Consider the following 9090-nt stretch of genomic DNA (forward strand, 5'->3'; position numbering starts at 1 on the left):
ATGAAAGTAAATAAGACATTGAATAATAAATAGTAGAAGGTAGCTAGAGGGCTTTAAAAAGTTAGGAATTCATAAAAGCAAAAAAAGAATAAGTGGAACACAACAAGATGAACAGCAACTGAAAGAAGCTAGACTGCCTATGCAAGGATAATCAGAAAACATGAATGAACACGGAGCAACGGTTTTAAAACAACTATTTATTGACAATAACCCTAGAGCAACCAAGCTGCTGGCTCAATGTTTTAGGCAACAAAAGAAGGGCTAATAATTGAAATAAGGAACTGTGAGAATGTTAGGGTTGAAGTGGACCTCCCCAAAAAAAAAAAAAAAAATTATGAATGTAGTGGTGAATTACTGACTTCCGCGGTGGTGCAGTGGTAGTGTTGTTGCCTCACAGCAAGAGGTTCTCCCGTTCGATTCTTGGCTGGAGTGCGGGGAGTGCCTTCTGTGTGGAGTCTGCATGTCCTCCCCGCGGTTGGGTGGGCGTTCGAAAGACATGCGTAAATGGGAGTGCCTTGGTTGAACGTCGAGCTGGCACCTCGGCGTTCGTGAAAATCTACTGCCAATCATTAGCGGACCGGAGTTCTGCTGTGGCGACCCCTAACCGGGAAAAGCCGAAAGACAACAACAACAACACACTGTATAAACGAGATAGAGAATGAAAGTAACACAGAGAAAATGGTAACATATTTTAGACAGTTACAACTTCCTTGGTTAACAGAACTAGAACAAGAGGTATTAACATTAAAAATAAATGAAAATTAAATTAAAGAAGCAATGAGCAGCCAAAATACAGGGAAAACCCTGCCAATCATTAGCGGACCGGAGTTCCGCTGTGGCGACCCCTAGCCGGGAAAAGCCGAAAGGCACAACAACTGATGGAATTCTAATAGAGGCGTGGAGCAAGAGAAAATAAAGGTATAGCTAGTACTATTTAACAGTATATTTCTGGGTAGAGATTGACCTTTCACTTGGAAAGAAGCAGTAATCATACTTATACCAAAGAAGAGAAAGATCCCCTTGATCTAGGGTCATACAGACCCATTTCTATTCTGAATCATGACTAAAGTGTTAATGAAGAATTTATAGAAGGTACGCAAACATTCAACAGTATCGGTAGAATCTTTATGATTCAAAATTATGTACTGGACAATAGTAAGATATTAATGTTAAAATGTTTCATTGCTGGAAAGGCATTTGACAGAGTGAGTTGGGAACTTATGAAGAGATGCCTTGAAGCATTTGGGACAACATTAATATTTAATATCTACAGAAGAGCTCAAGGGGTGGAGTGTGGTGTTGAGCTGTCTAAAGCATTTACCCTTGCAAGAGAAACTTGGCAAGGTTGTCCACTTCAACCTTTGCTTTATATTTACAGCTATTATCCATGGACATAAGACAATCAAACATAACTAGATACAAATGGAAAAATACATCATACTATGCATTACCAATCCAGAACAGGATATAAAAATTATATGTGATAAAATGAAGTATAAAACAGTAATGCAGGATATACAGTAAATGAAGCAAAAACAAAAAGTGGTTCTTGCGTATTATCGCAACCAGATTTTCAAGGTACTGCTGGTTGATTCGGTTTACGTGAAAAACACTAATAAAGTCTTATAAACTTTAAGAACATGTTTTCTGTAACGTTTATAAGGTTTAACAATGTTTACCATTAAAACCGCTGACAAAATAAGTGCTGAAAATAGGTTTCCAGTATCTCATGTCAGCTAAGCTTGTCCCATACCACTTTATATGCGTTCCTTTTCTCGTGCCATCAAAAGTTGTCAAAGCTGTAGTTAACAGGTTTTTCAAAGGCAAATAGGATTTTACATTTTTATTTGTACAGTTCTTTAGTTTCTGCTTGTTAAAAATGTGTTTGTGGGATTTACCAAAGACAGATAAGGATGCAAATTCAGCAGTACGGAATAATAGCCAGTGTTAAGGAATGCAGCTCAGAGCATTATACTATGGGAAACCAATATTTTGGAAGTGCAGCTCTGCCAAATGCTACCAACATATTGGAGTTCGGGAAGGTAACTTTTTTGAAGGAAGTAGAATAACTTTTACAACTGCTGTTCGTTTCGTCTCTTGTTGGTGTAAACAGTTTACAACAATTAATTTCTATCATGAAGGGCTGGATATGGCTGACAAGACTGTCATCGACTGGAGTAATTTAAGGGATGTATGTACCATGGAGTTGGAAAAACAAGACAAGAAATAGATCAGAGGGCCATGGCATATAGTGGAAACTGATGAAAGTTTATTCACTTGTCGGAAAAATAGCGCTGATCGTATCCTCCCTCAGCAGTGGATTTTTGGAGGGATCTGTAGGGAGACTAAAGAAACATTTGTAGTAAAAGTGCCAGATAGAAGTGCCTCTACATTGTTTGAGAAAAATAAGGGAATACATCAAAGAAGGCAGCATTATTTACTCAGACTCCTGGAAAGCATATCAAACAAAACTACAAGAAGCTGGCTTCAGCCATGATAAAGTTAATCACAGGTACAATTTTGTTGACCCGGATACTGGACTGCATACCCAACATATAGAAAGAATGTGGGGCTCAGTAAAGTGGAGAAACAAGAAACAAGGGACTGCACATCACCATCTACAGTCATATCTAGTGGAATATGTGGCGCGAAACACAACTGGCAAATTCAAGACTGCTTCAAAGAAATATTAAATGCCATTGCTAACAACTTTCCTCCACACAAACTCAGAATAACAGCCATTAAACAACCAACATCTTCTGAGCTTTCCACAACAAAAACCAATAAGCAATCCACATCTTCTCAGCTTTTCTATACTAAAATCAGTACAACAGCAACTGAGCAATCCACATATTCTCAAGCTTTGTGCGCAGGAAAACAGTACAACATCAACTAAACAATCCCTATCTCTAGAAAAGTATCAAATACTTAAAGCAATTAAATCAGACATTGCACTAAAAGTACAAGCATCAGTACATAAAATCAAAGCATTTCTGTGTACTTATAACAAAGTTTAGTAAACAACCTTTCATTATTTTGTTTGAAACACTTTAAGCATTAAATACGTAACCTAAATTAAATTGTATGTCTCAGATTTACTCTATAGTGTATGAAAATGTTTAACCATTAAATACTTTACCTATATTATTTTCATGTGTCCCGTTTCTTCTTTTCTTCAAAAACATGCAGTTAAAATATGGTAAACTTGAAGAATAATCCTGCCAACTTTTGTCCCGTTTTTTATTATAAGTACTAACTCCAAAAATAACAAACTAAAGCAGAAAAATCCGGAAAGCACCTTACATCATACGCCAAGTCCCATAGTGCTTTCAGGCCAATATACGTACACATGCAACCACTCATCGCTGAACTCAACGATTTTATACCACACTACCCACAAATCCTAAAACTGTACGTGATAATCGCATAAAAATGGACCACCAATATCCCAGCACACTTTTGAACACTTTACCCTTACATAATACATTTATTTGCTTGCTTACTAAATGTCAATAAAGTACATTGTATTGCAAAATATGGTTGCGATAATACGCAAGCATGTAAAATATGGTTGCGATAATACGCAAGTACCCAAAAAGTTATAAAAATGAACTATGTCCCAAAACATGACTTTGTAGAGAGCTTCCCCTTGTTGTGGTGTCATGACAAGATGCGATGCTTGGAAATTCGGTTGATAAAAGATGTTGAGCAAGCAGCTATAGAAATGTTAGAAGAAATTGGTCAAAAGATTATAAGATGTTAATGGGGACTGGTAATAAGATATAATTAAGATGTTTTGTTCTTCTTGATTTACTGTTTAGGTCAGGTTTATATTTATCAACTGAGAGATCAGATATGGAAGCATATGAAAAAGGATATTATGGAGTTTCTCTGGGACAGCAAAATGGAAATCTAATGCTGACAAAGGAAAAGGGTGGATTTGGTTTTCCAGATTTGCAGGCATAATATAAGGGCAAACAACTTAAATTACTGTATCTGTTTCAGGATAAGGAATATTGCACATTGTGTGTTTCCATTTGGGCATTACTGCCCAACAAGATAACAACAGGACCACAAGAGAAATTGGCAGTGCTAGGAAAAAAATAAAGAACATTTACATAAAAACTTATATAAATAAAAGTATTAAGCAAGTCTTTGTGTTAAAGGAAATTAGACCTTGGAAAAACAGAAAAGGTTACACTACGCAAAGTAATAAGAAAGACAAAGAAGAGGGACAGAGAATGTCACAGGCATTTAAAGAATAAAGAACAAATAACTGAGATGATAAAAGCAGATGAGGTAATAAAATGGAAAGAAGCTAAACAAAATTTTGAGTTACTGAACTTAGATCAATTTGCATATACAGATATAATATTACAAGGAGCCTAAATAGTAATTTTTTTTTAACCACAAATAGATTTTATAATTGAGGCCAAAACAAAAATGGCAGACTGGAAAACAGTAACAAGCATATAAGGCAATATTACATTTGAAAATTCAGTAAAAATAACATGGAGTAAACATTTAAATAAAGATTTTACAGATGATTAGCAACTAAACTGAGAAATTTTAGAAATCATGTTTGGAAATATTAGCATAAATATTTCTATACCCTGATGATGAGACTTGATAAGATGTTCCCACTGGTTAAGAAGTAACAATAATTATTCAGATGAGGCTGACAAAAGTTAAAGTATTACAAAATAAGGGGAATCTCATAGAAAAAGAAGAGGCACAGTTGCAGAGTGCTAAAGAGAAAATAAGGGAACACCTGGATAATATGCATGAGCTTAGAAATACTTCTGTTAAGTAACTGTTTTTTGATAAAAACTCTAGAGTGCAAAAGCTTGTGGCATAACGATTCTGTCAACAGAACATAGAAAGGGTTGCCGCCAAACTTAGAGAGCCTATAACAAGAAAAATAACCAGAGATCCTGCAGCAGTATTAGAGATACTTTAGAAATTTTGTGAACATTTTTATAAAGCAGAGAAGTGGGGAAATCATGAAAAAGCACAAATGGAAATATTTATGGAAGACTTAAATTTGCCAAGGTTACAGGTAGACAAGGCTCAGCAATTAACAGTTAAGATAGGGGGAGTTCAGATAAAAATGTTGACGTATAACCAACGGACAGGAAAGTCTACAGGAATAGATAGTATTCCGGTAGAAATTTAGAAGGTAGAACTGAAGACAGATAAAGATCTGGAAGGTTTTAACACTATTTTAAAAGGAAGGAAAGCAGCAACATCTTGGAAAAAAGCTACGGTGGCTGTAATACCTAAACATGGTAAAGACCCATCTGATCCAGCTTCATAAAGGCCCATTTCGATTTAAAAAAATGGTTATAAAGTGTTTATTTCTATAAAAGTGAAATAGATGGCAAAGATGTTGCCATGATTAATAAATATGGCTCAATGTGGTTTTGTGGAGGGAAAGCAAACATTTGACAACAATAATAGAACAATGATGATCCAGACGAAAGCAGAATGTAAGAAAACACTGCTATTGTTGGTGAGCCTTAATGCAGAGAAAGCATTCAACAGAGTAACATGGGATTTTGTGAGTAGGGCCTGTCCTCATTTTGACTGCAATTAGGGGTTAAGAGAATATGCAAAAGGGGGCTGGAATTTACAGGAGGAAACTGGCAATGGAACCAAGGTATTGGGAACAAATAATTAGAGACTGAAAGATAACAGAATGGGAAGATGTCAAGAAGACATTTGGAATGCAGGCTAGACACTGCCTTCCCTATCAGGGATTGATATCAGAGTATAGGCAAAGTCCAAGGGACAGAGTAATCCTAAATGAAAGACCACAACTGGTTGGGTTTTTAGTTGAATCTACAACAGAAGCTGCTGTTAAAAAGGGATAATTAGTGGAACATATAAAATACTACATAACTACAGGAATCAGAGGAGATCATAAAAGACCGGGAAGACTGATTAGATAAGCAATTCAGAAAGAAACGATGGGAGGACATATGTATAGCTCATAAATATACAACAAAATCTAGAAGATGTAGGGTTTTACCTGGAAGTACTTGCATAGGCACTTTTGTACCCCAAGCAGACTCAGAAGAAATTTTTTCCTCAGGTAGATGGGAAATGTTGGAGATGTAATGGGGAAGAAAGAGGTACCTGGGAGCATATGTTTTCAGAGTGTAACTTGTTTGCATAGTTTCTCTGTCAGGAATATTGGGTAAGCAAATAAAAGTGTAACTAAGGAATATTTTTCTGAGCTGGAATACAGGATCTGAACTGCCTAAACATAGTAAAGCCTTGTTAAGTTTAATTCTAGTGGCTGCCAGAAAAGCAATTACTAGAAAATAAATACCAATACAATATAAAACTGTACTGTGGAGCTTTTCTCCCAAGGCCTCCGCTGAAAATGGGCTTATACCCAATCAGACTTTCATAGGTTCATAGGTGTGTAACAGCCCTGGAGCCTATATAAGCCTAGGCCAAGAAAAAATGTTGTGCTATCACCATGCATTTCACTGCCAAGTCTTGAACCCAGGACCCTATGCACTACAGTCAGAGAAACATACCACTATGCCAAATCAGCAGTTCAAATAATCAGCCTTGCAAGTCTTGAACCAAGCACCCTACACACCATAGCCACAGCAATTTACCACTAAACATTAATACACACAATGTTGCCACTGATAATTGACATATATCATATATGGATTTGTAGGTTATTATTTTGAAATCCAGTAAACAAATGTCAAATAAATAAATTTGGAAATCAAAGTCTAAATCAACCATATGTGAAGTAGTGAATATTGTAAAAGAGATAAAAAAAAAAACATTAAGTGGAATCTTTAGAAAATGGGAGGAGTAAATTACATAAAAAATGGAAATTGCGGGAGCAATACATGCAGAACAATGTTTTTGGGGAGAAATGAGGTTTAAAAAAAGACAGCAAATGAGCAATTTATATAATGTTGGTTTGGTGATATTGCATAGAATAATATATGTAATGTATAACATTTATAAATGTGTACTTGTTAATATGATTTAATTACTTTTATATAAATACATAAATGCACGTTTAATGGTGTCACAAGTGATAATTCAACAAAGGTGTTAAAAAATATTCTCACAATCATTAGGTGCATGTTAAAAATGTGATGGCTCAGAAAGGGATTCTTGGGAGAATATATTTTGGAAATATAAAGAGCTGCTTCAGTGCAAAAAATTATTTAAATAGTATGGTAAGTTTTACAGTTTGTAGGGAATTTAAGATCACTATAGATGTGCCTTGTTGAATTAGTGTAAACATGTATTAAAGAGGTGAATGCATTGCCATCTTCAGTGTTGGTAGGAGCTAAGAAAATTGTATCTAGGAAATGGAAAACCAAATACAAACTATCAACAAGTGATGTGAAAAAGATGATTACAAAGATTAAAAATATAGAAGTAAGAACTACAACATGTCAAAAACAGAGTAAAAGAGGACATTGACAAAGAAGAAAGTTCCTACAATTTGTGTCTACTTCATAAAGTAGACTCCAATACAAACTGAAAAGTCCCTGGTCAAGTTGTTAAGATTTGTAAAATAGTGAAAACAATATAATTGTTAATTAATTCAGGATCTCAAATTAGGTTGATTTCTTGGTCAAAGTGAGCCACATAGCTCTTAAAAGGCAACAATTTCATGCTCAAAGGCTGAATTAAACTTCAGTACTCAAAGACTAAAAGCTACACAAATATCTTCCAATAACCATTTTAATTAGCTCAAGATAGACAGATGCACTTTCTTACATGAAGTTCTCATTGAAACAGCAAAACGAAGCTTCAACCCTGTTTCTATAATGCTCATACGGAAGGTACTTAATATTGTATGCACATCAGCATTAAGTGGTAACAAAACAATAACACATTTTTCATGGTTTGTGTTGTGTTAGTGCGCCTTTCAGTAGAAAAGGCGCATCCCAAAGTGGGTGAATGTAAACTAAACTAAATAGAAGGTAGTTAACTAAACTTCCCACATATTCACAACTCATCCTTACTATACATTCACTGCTGTACTTCTGCTGGGAGAATATTCTACAGAAATACACCTGAAACCAATGAACAGCCGAGTCTACATGAAGAAATAACTGGTACAAACATACAAAATCAGGACACAGCAGCAGCAGATGATATATCACGGTCGAATTTGGATTAATATGCAGACACAAAATAACTAATAATTTAAAACAGTGCAGCAGCAAATGTGTCCCGCAAATATTTATTACCGACTTATTATACTGAATTTGTCAAACCATTTTAAGTACTCAGTCATGAAATATAAGGGCCAAAACGGCCTTCATTTAATTGCAGTTAATTTCTCTCCCTACTAAATTTCCAATTAAACGTTTAATTCCAGATCATAGTCTGGAAACCAATACAGAATTTGCCAAGGATGCCAGCGGTGAAAGGAACGGTGACAGGCACTTTGGAATATCACCAGCGTTTACTTCGTTTGCAAACTTCCCACCAAATGTTTAGAGCGAATCAGGTCATAAGACGTCACTACACGGCGGCACAATTTAACAGGAGTGTTTGAATCTCGATACTGCTTTATAATGACATATCATAAATCTTAGCATTATATAATTTTAAGACTTATGACACATTTTGTAATGCTTTTTCCATCGTGCTCACGCTTACTATTATGGACTAGCCACAGAAATCAATGCACTTCACATTTGCTGCTGCTGCACCCTGTCTTCCCACATACTGTTTCTTATTGACGTCTTTCAGACTGGTGCAGATTCCCCTTCCATTCGTACCACACAATTCCGAAATCAGAGATCTGTATGGATTTATCAACTTGTCGCTCAACAATTTACGCATGCGTATTTATAAACGGGAGACATGGAGAATGAAAAAATGCATTTGTGGAAACGGAAATATTGGATTACTAAATGGCTTAAGGCGTTCACTACTTAACGCCATCTTGTGGATGTCATAAACCGGAAAAACCGATACTGACATTCTTGTAGATGTGGCAGTTCGTAGGGCAAATGCTCTTGCATTTATATTTATTTAGTAAGCTAAATACAAGCACCTGTTGCATTCTTTTCAGTTAATTCCTTTCTT

General features: G+C 35.6%; 1 protein-coding gene across 1 annotated transcript in view; it reads right to left on the minus strand.

Moving 5' to 3' along the window:
* SLC36A4 (solute carrier family 36 member 4) overlaps nucleotides 1-8850 on the minus strand; it is a gene marked incomplete in the record, with an annotated part of 1257367 nt that extends 1248517 nt beyond the window's left edge. Inside the window, 1 exon segment of the mRNA XM_044072201.1 lies at nucleotides 8659-8850.
* Nucleotides 8851-9090: the final 240 nt, after the last annotated feature.

Source organism: Protopterus annectens, chromosome 5.part0, assembly GCF_019279795.1.
Source record: "Protopterus annectens isolate FY-2018-M chromosome 5.part0, PAN1.0, whole genome shotgun sequence".
Classification (NCBI taxonomy): domain Eukaryota; kingdom Metazoa; phylum Chordata; order Ceratodontiformes; family Protopteridae; genus Protopterus; species Protopterus annectens.